Genomic DNA, 20,923 nt, shown 5'->3' with positions numbered 1-20,923 from the left:
TTGCCTTGAATCATTGCAGAACAAAACAAAACAAAACAAAACAAAACAAAACAAAACAAAGAAACAAAGAAACATTTTGAGAAAACCAGATACTAGTTTTATGTGATTATAACATTTCTGTTTAGATTTGGAAAATTATAACTGATAAAGTTATTTCTGTGTCATGGGAAATTTGTAGGGAACAGGGAAGTAGCCACTAGACAGGGAGAGATTGAGGGAAAGAGAGAGAAACTCAGAGAGAGATGTGATGATAATGACAATGATGATGATGATGATGATGATGAAGATGATACCTGAAGATAGTGCTAGCAAAGTGGTGAAAAAAGATAGAACAAGATGGGACAAAAGGTACTTTAAAATAGGTGCTTTTAGAAGCAGACAGATTCCTTCTTTATTTGAGACAGAAGTAGAAGAATAGATAATATGAGAAAATGTCTGAGTAAAATAAATCAAGAAAAGAGAAAGGGGAGTTTTTGGTGAATAGCCTAAATTGTTTCAGTGAAGTATGGGACTTTCCATAATGCAAAACTAGAGGATGGAGATTCTATAGACGGTTTGAAGAAAGTTAAATAGTTTTAAAACTGTTTTGAAGAGTGAGATGAATCATTTGGGGATGAGATAGGATTTTCTTGTTGAAGTGAGAGTTCCATTGAGATTAGATAACATAAAGTTATGATTACATGATTTTCTCTATTTTCATTCAATAACATATGAAAATGATTGAAAGAGGCATAGGAGAAATATTGCTGAAGGAGTTTAATAATTTCAGTCTAAACATTTCTCACTATAAATAAAAGCAGAACAATGATGGAACTTGAAAATAAATGAAAGGATGGCTTATAGGTCATTCTGGTAGAAACATAATTAATCTAATAATATACAAAGGAAACAACAGCCATTATTTCATAGGCTATCTTGTCATCTCATATTACAATAATATTAATATGATCTTTAAAAAGACTACCATCAAAAAAATTTTATCAGTGTCTCAAATCATCTTGGTTGTTGAAGAGAAAAACAGGTAAGCATTTATTAAGTTCCAACAAAATATTTTATTTGATTCATTTGATTAATCCTAAAAAAAAAAAAAGGTACAAATAATATTCCCATTTTATAGGTAAGCAGACAAAGATTAGTTAATATGCTCAGCTAGTAAGTGTTTAAAGCCAGATTTGAACTTAGATCATCCTGAGTCATGTCTAGTATTCTATAAACTTTGTCATCTGGTTGTCTGTATAGGAAAAAAAAAAACAATTTGTTGAAGAATTAGAAGACTTTACATTAAATCAGTATATGCACTTTTACTTGGTGACTTGCATGCAAATATGGAGAAAATGAAGATTATGAAGAATAAATGAGAAAATAAGTTCAGAAATAAGGGATGAAAGGGTCTAAAGACTTGTATAATCCAAAGAAACATCATATTTTATATTCAGAACACTTTCTTTGGGAAAAGAATTAGAAGATGCTGAACATGGAAACCATTAAATTTAATCTTGCTCACAAAACATATATTTTACATTTTAAGAGATACAAAATACCAAAAAAACCAAAAACTATTCTTGGTGTGGAAGTTTTTATTAATCAGTATCTGTCTATAGTAAGGCTACCATATAGCAAGCATCCAATGTAATGAAAAGCAAGAAAAATGATGAGACAAAGATATTGTATATTATTGGGAAAACTTATTCCTTTATTATTTAAGGAAATAACTGGCATAAAGTAGAGAATGGACGATAAAAACATCATGAACACTGAAGTATTTCTGATACAAATATATTGTGAAAAAAGCAAACTATCATAGCAAATGTACTGCTCACCAAGTACTTTACTTAATTAGGAGTGGGGAGAAATTGTAGCCAAACACAACATCAATTTAAATTCTAAAGCCCTTTCTAAGATCTTAGGAATAAAGATGTCAGATCATTATAGGCAGCATTTTTTTTTCACAGAGAGAAACAATAAGAATAAAGTTATTTTAAAGAAAGGTTGGCTAGAAATTCAAATAAGCAAAATCATCTGAAATACTTTAAATATAAACAAACAAACAATGAATAGCAGGAAAATATTAGAAGTCTGCTCAGCAACATTTCTTGTTTACTTCTGAGTCTTGGCTACCACAACTCTGAATAGATTGAATTTGGGGCATTTTCTAGTTGTTTTCTAAAGTTGCAAATTTTTTCTCTGATTTTACTTCAAGGGAATTTTATTTGCAGAAAATTTTAAACTATCCATTTATATTTTTCAATGGGTAGAAAACATTTTCTTACAATTTATTTTTCCTGATCAGAATTTAATAATTTTCATTTTCCCATGCATTCTTCTAATTATGCTTTTTTTACTTTAATAATTGTTGTTAAGTCACTAAACTGTTGATTTCTATTTATTATCTTTGGAGGGAGAGAGTGCTCAATATTGTGCTATTTGTTTCTTTCTCAGCTGCTCCTTCAAAAACAGAATCTCTGTTCATTTTTTTTTAAATAAAAGTTGTAATTACTTGTTCTTTCTTTTATTTAAATATATTTTTGGGTTCTGATTCTGATTACTATTTGATTGTCATTTATAGTGGTTTCTATGTATAATGTCTAATGCTAATGCATTTCTTCAGTGTATTAGATGTCTTCCTTCTTTACTTTCTCATTCTCTCTTCTAAACTGTTCTCCTCTTTAATAATCATTCTTTACTCCCATTTAGTTTTTTGGATTTTTTTTTTCTTTTAGTACATTGAGTATAACATCATTTTGAGAGTAAGGGAAACTCAACTAAGAAAACCTCTCAGGGTCAGCTAGGTGGTGCAGTGGATAGAGCACCAGCCTTGAATTCAGGAGGACCCAAGTTCAAATTTGGTCTCAGACATTTAACACTTCCTAGCTGTGTGACCCTGAGCAAGTCACTTAACTCCAGCCTCAGAAAAAAAAAAAAAAAAAGAAAGAAAAGAAAACCTCTCAGCCATTTCGTTATTTTTTCATTAATGTATTTTGATTCATGGCTTTTGAATGTGTTTTGATGGCTGTGTGGATTTTAAGAAAAAATACTTGAGAGGTACTTGAGAGGGAGGATCACGAAGCTGCACAAAGAGCTGGTGGAAGATGAAAAGCTGATTACATAAATTCCAAGCTGATTAATATTGTTAAAAGATCAGTCATTATTATTGGCCCACATTTAACAAGTTGTAATCATTAGGTATAATGACAAATTTTAATTCTAAATCAAAATTCATATCATAAGACATGATGAAAGATTTCTTTAAGGTTATGGTATCTCTAAGTCAGAAAGCATTAACAAGATGTAGAAAAAACAAAGGAAGAAAAGGAAAAAAGGAAGGAAGGAAACACTATACTTTTACTAGAGTGTTTTGTCATCATTTCTTACAGTACTATTAATTAATAATTAATTTTTAAAAGTTATTATGAAAATAATTTTAGTTTATGCAATAATTTTGGTTCCTGAACTCTGAACATAAATGGTAGAATCTAGCATTAAATAAGTACTTGCTAAATGCTTTATAATTGTTATCTTAATGAAATATTTTCTCAATTTTTACAGTTGAGGAAAATGAGACAGCATAGATTGTGACTTATTTAGGGTCACACAAGTAGTGTCTAAATTATTCTATGAAGAACTGGGAAAGATTCTCCACATGAAATTAACATGTATTATATTACTTCATGACTCAAATGCAAATGTGAGAAAAAATGAAGATGGTGAAAAATAATTGAGAAAGTATGGTTTACAAATAAGGCATGAGAGAGGCCAAAGGCTTAAGATCCTAATGCACAATATACAATTTGTATTCAAGAGTAATTCATTAAAAATTCTTTTAGTGCTTTTGAATGGATATCTACCTCAGCATAACTATAACAAAACAAAAGCATAATCTGCATTGTTAACAAAGATTTACTACCAGCCTCTATTCTGTAATAGTACACATCACAGGCTCAAGCAAAGTAGAACTAGAAAAGATTATAGAAGTCATCTATCTAGAATAGCCTTTAAAAAAAAAAAAAAAAAAAAAAAGCTGAAAATGTGCCCAGGCTTTCAATTTGGGGTTCACTTATTTTGCTTAACTTTTTAGAGGGAATTCTTTATTTAATTTTTACAGTATTTACCTTTTTTGAATATTTTATTTCTTTTGGCCTTCACTAGACCTCCCTTTTATTTAAGTCTGTTTTATTTTCACTTTCATTTCAGTGACTTGTATTACATATCTGAAAAGATACGGAGATTTACTTGGTTTGAGACTTTTTCTAATAGCTTATCCATTTTAAGACTTTAAATATTATTGCAATATCAGTGACTTTCAAGCTTTTATCTCTAGTTCTGAGTTTTAATTCCATTGTTAAAGTGATTTATAAATGTCGATTATTATTATACATTTTCAAAACTCTTATTCTTCCCCATTAGAATGGCAATATTTCTTCTTTTCAAAATGTATATTTTTCATATGTCCTGAATAATTTTTCTACAAATTTAATGAAACCTGAAGACTAAATTAATCAGTGTTTGATGGTGACAGTATTAGTAGGTAATTAATCTCCAGCTGTTCAGCTATGGGTAAAAATTTCAGAGTACTTTGTAGTATCACATGCTGATTTAAATCCTATCTTATTTTCTATCTTAATTTCTATCTTATATTCTATCTTATGATCTAATACATCATATAAAAATGGTTAAAGTATGTGTTGAGGATTAAAATGAGGTTATTAACCTTGAAAACAAAAAGAATAATGAATTTATGATAAATGTTAATACAAATAATATTTAAAGAGAAGTAATCATTTAGGACATGAAAGTTTCCCTATTTTTGAACTTTGCTTGCTTGTAACTCTGAATCTTGCCTGAAGAATAATCTGTGATTTCACTGATTTGAATTTTGCAACTAATGACATGAAGAAAAACCACTTCTTAGTAATTTGACTGAATGTACTGCTATGACAATAAGATTCATCTCCAAGTATACTCCCTTTTGGTGATGAATGTTAATGTATTAAGATTTAGATTCTTCAAAGAGAATCCATTGCCAGAACAATGAGTTGGAAATAGCTCTGCTGATATAGTTTTCAGCAACCTAGGATTAGCTCCATTTCATAATACATCACTGAAGCCTTAGATTAGTGGAGAACTTTATTGTCATTCTTTATCAAAAAGTTTTAGGAGTTTTTGAGTGTCAGTAAGAAGGGTTGTTTGCTTGATTAAATCTTACAAAGCAACTGGGAAGGTTTGCTATGATCTCTCCCAGGCACTTTTTATACTTAATTTTCCTTGAGGAGACCAAGCTTATTATCAGCTATAATATACAAAAACCTATGAGCACCATATGCATTCATTATGCAAATAGAGCTTTGTAAGCAGTAAATAAAGAATGAGATAAGGTAGACTATTTAAGATCCCAAACACAGATATTCTCCTGAATTGGAACTCCAGAGTTTATCCTCTTGTTAATCCTTTCAATGAATGAACCCAACAGAACATATCAGAATTCTCCAAGCCATTTTACATGTATATTTGATAAGATTCACCAATAGAAATCTCTTCATATGATATTAAGATTCCCTAATACTATACAGAAAGACATACAACATATTCCTGCATCAACTAAGTCAGTATATAAAATACAAGCCCTGTAAATTAGCTGTGACCAAAATCAAATGCTACAAATGGAGTGCTAAATTTCTTGCAAAATTGACAACTTTATAGTTGTAATTTCAATCAGTACAATCAAAACATATACACGCATACACACATATATATAAAGGGTCCAAATGGGATGCCACAATGGAATTAGAGAGCAGCATTGCAAATAGTAGTAAAAGATCTCACAATGCTAAGTAGGGACAATTTTTAAGACAATTTTAAATGAACTAGATAAAGATCCTAGATCTTTTATTTAATATTAATATGATAAAGCCCATATAACCTTTAATCCTTAGTTTTCTAAATTATAAATGGATAGAAAAAATGTACTACTTGAATTTGAAGTCATCCTCTAATTCTTAGATGTTATAACCCAGGATATGTTTGTTCATTCTTTCTCATTTCATAGAAATATAGATCACATATTATCTAATCATGACTCAAAGACTGGAATGTTCTCTAGAAAGGCCATGGAATCCACCACATATAGAATGTTAGAAAATGAAGCTACATTTAAAGATTTTTCTGGATTAACATCTACTTGAAATCTTACCTCATGACTTCCAATCAATGTGTTTTATTTTATTTTATTTTTTGTTAAAGCTTTTTATTTACAAAACATACACACATATAATTTGCAAAACTCTTGTGTTCCAAATTTTTTTCCTTCCCCTTCCCTGACCCACTCCCTAGATGTCAAGTAATCCAATATATGTTATACATGGAATTCTTCTATACATATTTCCACAAATATCATGTTGTACAAGAAAAATCAAATTAAAATGGAAAAAAAAAATGAGAAAGAAAACATAATGCTAGCAAGCAACAAAAACAACGAACATGTTCTGATCCACAATCAATTCCCACAGTCATCTCTCTGGGTGCACATGGCTCTCTTCATCACAAGACCATAGGAATTGGCCTGAATACTCTCATTGTTGAAGAGAGCTAGTCCATCATAATTGATCTTTGTATAATCTTGTTGCCTGTATAAGATCTGCTGTTTCTGTTCATCTTATTTAACATCAGTTCATATAAGTCTTTCCAGATCTCTCTGAAATCATCCTGCTGATCATTTATTACAGAACAATAACATTCCATAACATTCATATACCATAACTTATTCAGCCATTCTCCATCTGATGGGCTTCCATTCAGTTTCCAGTTTCTTGCCACTAAAAAAAGAGTTGCTACAAACACTTTTGCAAATGTAGGTACCTTTCCTTCTTTTATGATTTTTTTTTGTGATATAAGTCCAATAGATAAACTGCTGGATCAAAGAATATGCACAATTTGATAACTCTTTGGGCATAGTTCCAAATTTCTCTCTAGAAAGGTTGAAGCAGCTCACAACTCTACCAACAATGTATTAGTGTCTCAATTTTAACATATCCTCTTCAACATTAATCATTTTCTTTTCCTGTCATCTTAGCCAATCCAAGAGATGTGGAATGTTACCTCAGAGTAATCTTAATTTTCATTTCTCTGATCAATAGTGATTTAGAATACCTTTTCATATGTCTAGAAATGGTTTCAATTTCTTCATTTAAAAATTGTTTATTCATATCCTTTGACCATTTATCAATTGGATAATGGCTTGAATTCTTATAAATTTGAGTCAATTTTCTATATATTTTAGACCCAGTTTATTGCTTTCCTTCTAATCTTGTTTGCATTAGTTTTGTCTGTACAGAAATATTTTAACTTAATTTAGTCAAAATTATCTTTTTTTTTTTTTTTTGTTAAATGATGAACTCCAGTTCTTCTTTAGACAGAAATTCCTTCCTTCTCCACAGGTCTGACAGGCAAACTGTACTTTGTTCTCCTAATTTGCTTATAATATCACTTTTTATGTCTGTATCATGAACTCATGAACTCTTTTACACTTTATCTTGGTATAGTATTAGATGTGGATAAATGCCTAGTTTCTGCCATATTAGTTTCCAATTTCCACAGCAGTTTTTGTCAAACAGTGAGGTTTTTATCCCAAAAGCTGGGGTTTGGGGGTTTATCTAATACTGGATTACTATAGTCATTGACTATTTTGTCCTATGAACCTAACCTATTCCACTGATCAATTATTTTGTTTATTAGTCAGAACCAAACAGTTTTGATGATCACTGTTTTTTAATATAGTTTTAGATCTGACTCAGCTAGGCCAACTTCATTTGCATTTTTAAACTAATATCCTTGAAATTCTTGACCTTTTTTCTTACAGTTGAACTTTGTTATTACTTTTTCTATATCTGTAAAATAACTTCTTGGGAATGTGATTGGTATGTTTCTGAATAAGTAATTTAATTTAGATAGTATTGTCATTTTTATAATATTCCCTTGGCCTGCCCATGAGCACTTGATATTTGTCCAGTTGATTAGATCTGATTTTATTTGTGTGGAAAGTGTTTTTGTAGTTGTTTTCTTATAGTTCCTGACTTTGCTTGGGCAGGTAAACTCCCAAACATTTTATATTATCTACAATTATTTTAAAAGTAATTTCTCTTTGAATCTCTTGCTACTGGATCTTTTTGATAATATATAAATATGCTGATCATTTCTATGAATTTATTTTGTATCTTGCAACTTTGCTAAAGTTAATAATTTTTTTCTAATAGTTTCTTCAGTGATTTTCTAGGATTCTCTAATTATACCATCATATCATTGACAAAGAATGATAATTTTGTTTCCTACTCTACTCCTGCTCTTAATTCTTTTAATCTCCTTTTCTACTCTTATTGCCAAAGCTAACATTTCTAAAACAATATTGAATAATAATGGTAATAGTAGGCAATCTTGTTTCACTCCTGATCTTACTGGGAATACTTCTAGTATATCTACATTATATATGATGCTTTTACATTACATATAATGGTTTTAAATAGATACTACTAATTATTTCAAGGAAAAATCCACTTATTACTATATTTTCTAAAAATAGGAATGGGTGTTAGATTTTGTCAAACACTATTTCTGCATCTATTGAGATAATCACATGACTTTTTTGGTTTGGTGATTGATATAGTCAATTATGTTAATAGTTTTCCTAATATTGAATCATCCCTGCTTTCTTAGTATAAAACCTACTTGATCATTATGTATTATCCTGGGGATAACTTTCTGTAATCTCTTTGCTAATAATTTATTTAAGAGTTTTTCATTAATATTCATTAGAAAAAAATTGGTCTATAATTTACTTTCTCTATATTGACTCTACCTGGTTTAGGTATCAGCACCATATCTGTGTCATAAAAGAAATTTCCCTATTTTTTCAAATAGTTTGTATAACATTGGAATTAATTGTTCTTTAAATAGGTAACAAAATTTACATGTAAATCCATCTGACCTGGCAAATTTTTTTTCTTATGGTGCTGATTAATAGCTTGTTCTTTTTCTAAAATGCAACTACTTAAGTTATTTTATCTTTTCGGAAATTTTAGGGGCAATTTATATTTTTGTAAGTATTCCTCCATTTCACTTAGATTATCACAGATGTTGACATATAGTTAAGCAAAATAACTTTTAATTATTACTCTAATTTCCTCTTCATTGGTGGAATGTTCTCATTTTTCACTTTTGATACTAACAATTTGATTTTCTTTCCTTATTATTATCAAATTAATGAAAGGTTTATCTATTTTGTTGCTTTTTTCATAAAACCAACTCTTTATTAATTCAACAGTTTTCTTACTTTCATGTTCATTAATTTCTCCTTTTATTTTCAGAATTTTAATTTTGGTATTCAATTGGGAATTCATATTTTTGTTTTTCTAGCTTTTTTAACTGCATGCCCAATTCACTGATCTCCTTCTCTATTTCATGTAAGTCAGCATCTAGAGATATAAACTTCCCCTACTTTGTTGCATCCTACAAATTTTGGTTTATTCTCCTATTATTGTTATTTTCTTAGATTAAATTATTGATTGTGATTATAATTTGTTGTTTCACCCACTCGGTCACTTTTCTACCTCTAGTTTCTTTTTTTATATCATCATAATAAAGTCAATTTATGCCTTTTACCTCCTAAGTTTATGTATAACAGGTATACAGTTCCCAAAAGTTAAACGTATCATCTTCTCTTATAGATATGTAAACTTTTAACTTTTAAAACAAACACAGTTGCTGGTTTATTTTTTTCCTTTCTACCTTTTTATGCTTCTCTTGAGTTCTGTATTTAAAATCAAATTCTGTATTTCAAGATCAAATTTAATGTTCAATTCTGGATTTTTCATCTAAAATAAGTGGAATTCACCTTTTTCATTGAATGTCCATCTCTTTTCCTGAATAGTAAAACTTAGTTTTGCTGGGTAGTTAATCCTAGGTTGCAATCCAATTCCCCTTGCTTTTAAGAATATCAGATTCCAAACCCTTACTTCCTTTAGAGTAGAACCGGCAGGGGTGGAGCCAAGATGGTGGAGAAAGCATCTTTTCTAAGCTCCTTTCATACCCTCACTACTAATTACTAAATTCAGCCTTAAAAATGGCACTTGAAGTAAAATTCAAGAAGATTGGATGTAAAACAATTTATCAGCCGAAGATAATCTGGAAGATCACCAGAAATGGTTTGTCTTGAGCAGCAGGAATAGGCCAGCACAAACAGGGAGATAGGAGAGGCTAATATAGGTAGCAGATTGGGGCAGGAGTAGCCTCCTTGGTTGGAAAATTTGCTGGGAACACTCTACCATAGGTTGACTGCTCGGCTTTGGTTGCAAAGCAGTAAACCAGCAGAGAAATTAAAGCAAAAGGTAGAGGGTACTATAAAAAATCCCAAAATCTAACAGGATCTGGCCATACTCAAAGAAAGAACTCTGGGAAATGAGTGTGAAGCACTACATAGCATTCCCAATCCTTCTATTTTGTCTGCCTTAATTTTTTATTTCCTTCACAGGCTAATTGTACATTATTTCAAAGTCCAATTCTTTTTGTACAGCAAAATAACTGTATGGACATGTGTAAATATATTTTATTTCACTTATACTTTAACATATTTAACATGTATTGGTCAACCTGCCAACTGGGGGAAGGGGTGAGGGGAAGAAGGGGAAAAGTTGGAAGAAAAGGTTTTGCAATTTTCAATGCTGAAAAATTACCCATGTACATATCTTGTAAATAAAAAGCAATAATAAAAATATAAAAGAAAAAAAATGATTATTTCTTCTAGATCTGTTTTCCAGATCAATTTTTTTGCAATGAATTATTTTACAATTACTTCTATTTTGTTGTTGTTGTTGTTTGTTTGATTGATTGTCAAAGTTTCATTGATCCATTTACTTCCATTTATTCAACCCTAAATTTTAATGAATTATTTTCTTCAGGTAGCTTTATTTCCTTTTGCCTTTGTCCAACTGAACTTTTAAATGAATTGTTTCATTCATTGGATTTTTTTTCCATTTCATAATTTCTGCTTTTCAATGAATTGGTTTCTTTTTTCCTTTTTTTTCTTTTATTATCATAATTATAGCTTTTTATTTACAAAACATATGCACGAGGAATTTTTCAACATTGACCCTAGATAAACCTTCTGTTCCAACTTTTCCCCTCCTTCCCACCACCCTCTCCCCTAGCTGGCAGGCAATAAATGTTAAATATGTTATAGTATATGTTAAATGAAATATATGTATACATATGTGTACAGTTATCTTGCTGCCCAAGTGAAAATGGATCTAGAAAGAAGGTTAAAAAAACCTGAGAATGAAAACAAAAATTAAAATTAACATTAATATTAACAAAACATTAACTGAGTGGAAATGCTATGTTGTATTTAAGAGCACCTAATATTTTTCCAATTCTTTAGATCTGACTTCATTTGTGTGGAAACTGTTCTGTAGTTTGGCTCATATAGTTCCTGACTTTTCTTTGGCAGATAGATTCCCAAATATTCAAATATTTTCTATTATAGGCAATTATTTTAACTGCCTATAATTTCTCTTTGTATCTCTTGCTGTTGGAATTGATTGGAGTTGATTAAGTGATGTTTATGATTTCCCATAGTTGTATCTCCGGATGTAGATGATTGTCTTCATTACTGAACAATTGTAACTGCTTTGAATCATCTCATTATTGAAGAGAGCTATGACCATAAGAATTGATCCTCATATAATCTTGTTGTTGAAGTATATAATGATCTCCTAATTCTGTAAATTTTACTTAGCAGGTGTTCATGTAATTCTCTGCAGGCCTCTCTGAAATAATTCTTTTTGTCATTTCTTAAAGAAAAATAATATTTTATAACATTCATATACCACAATTTATTCAGTCATTCTCCAATTGATGGGCATCCATTCAATTTCCAGTTTCTACCCAATATAAAAAGGGTTGCCACAAACATTTTTGCACATATTCACTTCTTTAAGATACCTTTGGGATATAAGTCCAGTAGTAACACTACTGGATCCAAGGGTATGCACAATTTGATAACTTTTTGAGCATAGTTCCAAATTGCTCTCTAGAATGGTTGGATCCAGTCACAATTTTTGTCAACAATGTATCAGTGACACAGTTTTCCCACATCCCCTCCAACATTTATCATTATCTTTTCCTATCACCTTAGCTAGTCTGAGAGATATATAGTGGTTCCTTAGAATTGTCTTAATTTTCATTTCTGTGATCAATAATTATTTGGAGCACCTTTTCATATATCTAGAAATGGTTTGAAGTTATCCATCTTAAAATGGTCTGTTCATATCTTTTGACCATTTATCTATTGGAGAATTGGCTTGATTTCTTATAAATTTGAGTAAATTCTCTATATATTTTGGAAATGAAGTCTTTATCAGAACCTTTGATTGCAGGAGTAGCTAGGTGGTGCAGTGAATAGAGCACCAGCCCTGTAGTCAGGAGGACCTGAGTTCAAATGTGATCTCAGACACTTAACATGTCCTAGCTGTGTGACTCTGGGCAAGTCACTTAAACCTTTGATTGTAAAAATATTCCCACTTTACTGCTTCCTTTCTAATCTTTTCTGCATTAGTTTTGTTTGTACAAAATTTATTTTAACTTAATATAATCAAAATTTTATATTTTGTGATCAATAATGATCTCTAGTTCTTTTTTTGTCACAAATTCCTTTCTCCTCCACAAGTCTAAGAGGTAAACTATGCTATGTTCTTCCAATTTTTTTTTGTAATCTCATTCTTATGTCTAGATCATTTTGACCCTATTTTGCTGTATAGTGTTAAGTGTGAGTCAGTGTCTAGTTTCTGCCATACAAGCTTCCAATTTTTCCAGACGCTTTTGTCAAATAGTGAATTCTTATCATAAAGCTGGGGTCTTTGAGTTTGTCAAACACTAGGTTGCTATAATGATTAACTATTTTGTCCTGTGAACCTAAACTATTCCACTGATTAACTAGTCTATTTCTTAGCCAATACCAAATGTTTTAGTAAACATCATATGTAATGGTGATAAACTAGACCCTTTCCCTGTAAGATCAGGAGTGAAACAAGGTTGCCCACTATCACCATTACTATTCAATATAGTACTAGAAACTCTAGCCTCGGCAATAAGAGCCAAGAAAGAGATTCAAGGAATTAGAGTAGGAAATGAAGAAATCAAATTGTCACTTTTCGCAGATGAGATGATGGTATACTTAGAGAACCCCAAAGACTCTGCTAAAAAGCTATTAGAAATAATTCAGAATTTTAGCAAAGTTGCAGGATACAAAATAAATCCACATAAATCCTCAGGATTTTTATACATTACCAACACAATCCAACAGCAAGAGATACAAAGAGAAATTCCATTCAAAATAACAGTCGATAGTATAAAATATTTGGGAATATATCTACCAAAGGAGAGTCAGGAATTATATGAGCAAAATTACAAAACACTTGCTACAAAAATAAAGTCAGTTTCAAATAATTGGAAAGACATTCAGTGTTCTTGGATAGGCCGAGCGAATATAATAAAGATGACAATACTCCCCAAACTAATCTGTTTATTTAGTGCTATACCAATCAGACTCCCAAGAAACTATTTTAATGACCTAGAAAAAATAACAACAAAATTCATATGGAAGAATAAAAGGTCGAGAATTGCAAGGGAACTAATGAAAAAAAAGTTAGAGGAAGGTGGTCTAAGTGTACCTGATTTAAAGCTATATTATAAAGCAACAGTCACCAAAACCATTTGGTATTGGCTAAGAAACAGACTAGTTGATCAGTGGCATAGGTTAGGTTCACAGGGCAAGATAGTGAATAAAAATAGCAATCTAATCTTTGAAAAACCCAAAGATCCCAAATTTTGGGATAAGAATTTATTATTTGGAAGAAACTGTTGGGAAAACTGGAAATTAGTATGGCAGAAATTAGATATGGACCCACATTTAACACCACATACTAAGATTAGATCAAAATGGGTCCAAGATTTAGGCATAAAGAACGAAATCATAAATAAATTGGAGGAACATGGGATAGTTTACCTTTCGGACTTGTGGAGGAGGAAGGAGTTTGTATCCAAGGGAGAACTAGAGACCATTATTGATCACAAAATAGAACATTTTGATTACACCAAATTAAAAAGTTTCTGCACAAACAAAATTAATGCAAACAAGATTAGAAGGGAAGTAACAAAATGGGAAAAAATTTTTTTACAGTTAAAGGTTCTGATAAAGGCCTCATCTCCAAAATATACAGAGAATTGACTTTAATTTATAGGAAATCAAGCCATTCTCCAATTGATAAATGGTCAAAGGATATGAACAGACAATTTTCAGATGATGAAATTAAAACTATTTCCACTCATATGAAAGAGTGTTCCAAATCACTATTGATCAGAGAAATTCAAATTAAGACAACTCTGAGGTATCATTACACACCTGTCAGATTGGCTAAGATGGCAGGAACAAATAACGATGAATGTTGGAGGGGCTGTGGGAACACTGGGACACTGATGCATTGTTGGTGGAGTTGTGAAAGAATCCAACCATTCTGGAGAGCAATCTGGAATTATGCCCAAAAAGTTATCAAAATGTGCATACCCTTTGACCCAGCCATACTACTACTGGGCTTATACCCCAAGGAACTACTAAAGAAGGGAAAGAGACCTGTATGTGCCAAAATGTTTGTGGCAGCCCTTTTCATAGTGGCTAGAAGCTGGAAGATGAATGGATGTCCATCAATTGGAGAATGGTTGGGTAAACTATGGTATATGAAAGTTATGGAATATTATTGTTCTATAAGAAATGACCAACAGGAGAAATACAGAGAGGCTTGGAGAGAATTACATCAACTGATGCTGAGTGAAACGAGCAGAACCAGAAGATCATTATACACTTCAACAATGATGTACGAGGATGTATGCTGATGGAAGTGGATTTCTTCAACATAGAGAAGAGCTAATCCAATTCCAATTGATTAATGATGGACATAACCAGCTACATCCAGAAAAGGAACACTGGGAAATGAATGTAAACTGTTATTTTTACCTTCTGAATCCAATTCTTCCTGTGCAACAAAAAATTCGGTTCTACACACATATATTGTATCTAGAATATACTGTAATATATTTAACATATATAAGACTGCTTGCCATCTGGGGGAGGCGGTTTGGGGAGGAAGGGAAAAAATCTGAATAGAAGTAAGTGCAAGGGATAATGTTGTAAAAAATTACCCATGCATATGTACTGTCAAAAAAATGTTATAATTATAAAATATAATAAAAATTTAAAAAAATACAAACAAAAAAAAAGTTTTTGGTGACCACTGCTTTATTATATAGTTTTAGATCTGGTATAGCTAGTCCACTTTCATTTGATTTTTTTTTCATAAGTTCCCTTGAAATTCTTGACATTTTGTTTTTTCAGATAAATTTTGCTGTTATTTTTTCTAGGTCAGTAAAATAGGTTTTTGGGAGTTTGGTTGGTATAGTACTAAATAAATAGATTAGTTTGTTAGTGTTGTCATCTTTATTATATTTGCCTGACCTGTCCAAGATCACTTTATATTTTTCCAATTCTTTAGATCCGACTTTATTCGTGTGGAAATTGTTTTGTAGTTTGCATTATATAGTTCCTGACTTTCCTTTGGCAGATGGATTCCCAAGTATTTTGTATTATAAACGGTTATTTTAATTGCCTATAATTTCTCTTTGTATCTCTTGCTATCAGATATTGTTAGTGATGTATAAAAATTCTTATGATTCATGTAAATATATTTTGTATACTGCAACTTTGCAAAAGTTGTGGATTATTTGTAATAGCTTTTTGGTAGAACTTCTGGGGTTCTCTAAGTATATCATCTTATTGTCTGCAAATAGTGATAATTTAGTTTCCTCATTACCTACTCTAATTCCTTTAATCTCTTTTTTCATCTCATTGCCAAACCTAGCATTTCTAATACAATATTAAATAGTAATAGTGATAGTGGGCAACCTTGTTACACTCTTGAACTTATTGGGAATGGTTTCAGTTTATCCCCATTACATATGATTATTTACTGATGGTTTTAAATAGATTTTACTCAGTATTTTAAGGAAAAATCCATTTATTCCTATAATTGCTAGTGTTTTACTAGGAATGGGTGTTGGATTTTATCAAATGCTTTTTCTGCATCTATTAAGATGATCATATATTTTTTGTTAATTTAATTATAGATACAGATAATGATGTTAATAGTTTCCTAATAATGAACCAGCCCTGTATTCCTGGTATAAATACTACTTGGTCATAATTTTCCTAGAAATTATTTTCCTACAAATCTTTCCTAATATTTTATTTAAGATTTTTGAATCAACATTCATTATGTACATTGGTCTATAATTTTCTTTCTCTGTTTTCATTCTACCTGATTTAGGTATCAGTACTATTTCTATGATATAAAAGGAATTTTGAAGGACTCCTGCATTCTATATTTTTTAAAATAGTTTATATAGCATCAGAATTAATTGTTCTTTAAATGTTTGGTAGAATTCACATGTAAATCTATTTGGTCCTGGGGATTTTTTCTTAGGTAGTTGATTAATAGTTTTTTTCTATTTATTTTTCTAAAACAGCACTATTTTACCAATTTACTTCTTCCTTTGCTAATCTAGGCAACCTGTAATTTTGAAGGTATTCATCCATTTCACTTAGGTTATTAAATTTATTGACATAAAGTTGGGTAAAGCAACTCCTAATTATTGCTCTAATTTCCTCTCCCTTAGTGGAAAGTTCTCTTCCTTTTTCTAATCAAATTTACCAAAGGTTTATCTAATTTTTTTTCATAAAACCAAGTCTTAGTTTTATTTATTAATTCATTTTTTTTACTTTCAATTTTATTAATCTCTCCTTTTATTTTTAGAATTTCAGTTTAGTGTTTTGGTGTATTTTTAATTTGTTCTTTTTCTTACTTTTTTTAGTTGCAACACTTGCCACATACAGCCCTCCCTCTTTATAATTACTTCTTCCCCCATTAGATTCCTCCTTTTTAAAATGTTTCCCATATTATTTCTGTATTCCCTTCTATTTATTCTACCCCTTCTCTTTTCTCTTTTCCCCTCCCACTTTTCAATGAGGTGTGAGAAGTTTCTCTGTAAACCAAATATATCTAATATTTTCTCTTTGAGCCAAATCTGATGAGAGTAAGATTCAAACAGTATTCATCCCCCTCCCTTCTTTATCTCAGATATAAAAAGCATCTTTTCCCTCTCCATGAGATGTAATTTCCTCTCCTTTTACCTCCACTTTTCTCTTTTTATGGTACAATCTTCTTTTTTATGTTATAACAGTAAAATCAAATTATACATGTACTTTCTGTGTATACTTATGACAGAAATACAATTCTCAAGAGTTATTTTTATTCTTCTCTTGAATCCTATAATTGGGAGTCAAATTTTTTTTAGTTCTGTTATTTTATTCAAAAATCAATGGAATTCACCTGTTCCTTTGAATGCCCATCATCTTACCTGGAAGACAATATTCAGTTTAGCTGGCTAATTTATTCTTGGCTGCATTCAAAATTCCTTTCCCTTTCAGAATATCAGATTCCAGGCCCTTTAATCTTTTAATTTGGATGCACATAGATCCTGAGTAATCTGTATTGTGGCTCCTTGGTATTTGAATTGTTTTTTGTTTGTTTGTTTGTTTGTTTGTGTGTTTGTTTTTATTTTTTTTCTGGCTGCTTGTAATATTTTTCCTTGGTCCAATAGATGTGAAATTTAGCTACAATATTCATTGGAGTTTTAATTTTAGGGTCTCAGGAGGTGTTTGATGAATTCTTTCAGTGGCTTCCTTTCTGTCACCATTCAGTTTTCTCCAAAGATCAATCATACCTAATTTTCCTAATATTCCATTTAACTCTTTAATTTCTTTATTATTTGTTTTGTGGTTTGATTTATCTAATTCTGAGTTTGTAAGGTTGAGATCTCCCAATATTATAGTTTTGTTGTCTATTTATTCTTGGAATTCTTTTAACTTCTCCTTTAGGATGTTAGATGCTATACTACTTGATGCATATATATTTCGTATTGATATTGCTTCATATCATGTCTATGCTATCCTTTAGCAAGATATAGTTTCCTTCCTTAACTCTTTTGATTAGATCGATTTTTGCTTTTGCTTGATCTGAGATAAGGATTTCTACACCTGTTTTTTTTTTTTTTTTTTTTTTTTTTTTTTTTTTGTTATTTCACTAGCAGCATAATAGATTCTGCTCTAGCTTTTTACCTTTACTCTGTATGTATCTCCCTGCTTTAAATCTATTTCCTGTAAATAACATATTGTAGGGTTCTGACTTTTGATCCAGTCTGATATCCTCCTCTGCTTAGTGAGAGAGTTCATCCTATTTATATTTAGAGTTAAAATGACTAATTCTGTATTTCCTCCAATCATATTATCCCCAGATTATGCTTTTTTTCCCTTGCCCACCTGAACCCCTTCCCCAGTATTAAACTTATGAGCTCCACTTGCATCACACAGCCCTCCCTCTTTAGTATCCCTTCCTCCTCCCTTTAAATCCCTTTCTCTTTCTTGTACCCTTCCCTTATTATTCTTTTCCTTTTCCCTTTTCCTCTCCCCCTTTTTAATGAGGTGAGAGAGAATTCTTTGTAAAACAAATATTTCAATTATTTTCTCTTTGAGCCAATTCTGATAAGAGCAAGATTCACACAATGTTCCTCCCCCTCTCTAACTTCTCTCAGATATGATAGGTTTTCTTTGCCTCTTCGTGGGATGTAGTTTCCCTCTTTTATCTCCCATTTTCCCTTTTTTTCTGACACTATCCACTTTCCATTTCTACTTCCCTTTTTTATGTTATATCAGTAAATCAAATTATACATGTGGTCTTTATGTATATCCACAACAGAAATACAATTCTCACAAGTTCCTTTTACCTTTTTCTGCTTCTCTTGAGTCCTTTGTTTGGAGATCAAATTGTTTGTTTAGATATGGTTTTTTTCCTTAGAAACAAATGGAATTCATCTGTTTCATTAAATGTCCATCTTCTTCCATGGAAGAAAATGTTAAACTTAGCTGGGTAGTTTATTCTTACCCTGCATTACAAGTTCTTTTGCCTTTCAGAATATCAGATTCCAGGCCCTTCAATCCTTTAATGCAGAAGCAGCCATATTTTGAGTGACCCATATTGTGGCATCTCGGTATTTATATTGTTTTTTCCTGGCTTCTTGTAATATTTTTCCTTAGTCCGATAGTTCTAAAATTTGGCCACAATATTTCTGGCAGTTTTTATTTTAGGGTCTATTTCAGAAGATGTTTAATGAATTCTTTTAATGCCTGTTTTTTCAAGGCTGTTTTTTTTTTTTTATTAATTTTATAATTATAACTTTTATTTGACAGTACATATGCATAGGCATTTTTTTTTACAACATTATCCCTTGCACTCCCTTTTGTTCTGATTTTTTTCCCCTCCTTCCCTCGGCCTGCTCCCCTACATGGCAGGCATTCCCATACATATTAAATATGTTATAGTATATCCTAGGTATGCTATATATGTGCAGAACCAAATTTTGTTGTTGTTGTTGCAAAGGAAGAATTGGAATCAGAAGGTAAAAATAATCTGGGGAGAAAAACAAAAAATGCTAACAGTTTACACTCATTTCCCCATATTCCTTTTTTGGGTATAGTTGATTCTGTCCATCATTGATCAATTGGAATTGGATTAGCTCTTCTCTATGTTGAAGATATCCACTTCAATCAGAATACATCCTCATACAGTATCATTGTTGAAGTATATAATCATCTCCTAGTTCTGCTCGTTTCACTAAGCATAAGTTGATGTAAGTCTCTCCAAGCCTCTCTGTATTCATCCTGTTGATCATTTCTTACAGAAAAATAATATTCCATAACATTCATATAACATAATTTACCCAACCATTCTACAATTGATGGGCATCCATTCATTTTCCAGTTTCTAGCCACTACAAAAAGGGCTGCCACAAACATTTTGTCACATACAGGTCCCTTTCCTTCTTTAGTATTTTCTTGGGATATAAGCCCAGTAGTAGCACTGCTGCATCAAAGGGTATGCACAGTTTGATAACTTTTGGGGCATAATTCCAGATTGCTCTCCAGAATGGTTGGATTCTTTCACAGCTCCACCAACAATGCATCAGTGTCTCAGTTTTTCCACCTCCTCTCCAACATTCATTATTATTTGTTCCTGTCATCTTAGCCAATCTGACAGATATGTAGTGGTATCTCAGAGTTGGCTTAATTTGCATTTCTCTGATCAATAGTGATTTGGAACACTCTTTCATATGACTGGAAATAGTTTCAATTTCATCATCTGAAAATTGTCTGTTCATATCCTTTGAACATTTATCAATTGGAGAATGGCTTGATTTCTTATAGAGTCAATTATCTGTATATTTTGGAGATGAGGCCTTAATCAGAACCCTTAAGTGAAAAAAGGTTTTCCCAATTTTTTACTTCTCTTCTAATCTTGTTTGCATTAGTTTTGTTTGTACAAAAGCTTTTTAATTTGATGTAATCAAAATTTTCTATTTTGTGAGCAATAATAATCTCTAGTTCTCCTTTGGTCACAATTACTTCCTCCTCCACAAGTCTGAGAGGTAAACTATCCTAGGTTCCTCTAATTTATTTATGATTTTGTTCTTTATCCCTAAATCATGGAACCATTTTTATCTTATCTTAGTATGTGGTGTTAATGTGGGTCCATGCCTAGTTTCTGCCATACTAATTTCTAGTTTTCCCAGCACTTTTTGTCAAATAATGCATTCTTAACCCAAAAGTTGGGATCTTTGAGTTTGTCAAACACTAGATTGCTATAGTTGTACACTATTTTGTCCTGTGAAGGTAACCTATTCCCGTGATCAACTAGTCTATTTCTTAGCCAATACCAAA

Source organism: Sminthopsis crassicaudata, chromosome 3 (assembly GCF_048593235.1).
Source record: "Sminthopsis crassicaudata isolate SCR6 chromosome 3, ASM4859323v1, whole genome shotgun sequence".
NCBI lineage: Eukaryota > Metazoa > Chordata > Mammalia > Dasyuromorphia > Dasyuridae > Sminthopsis > Sminthopsis crassicaudata.
This window is presented reverse-complemented; position numbering follows the sequence as displayed.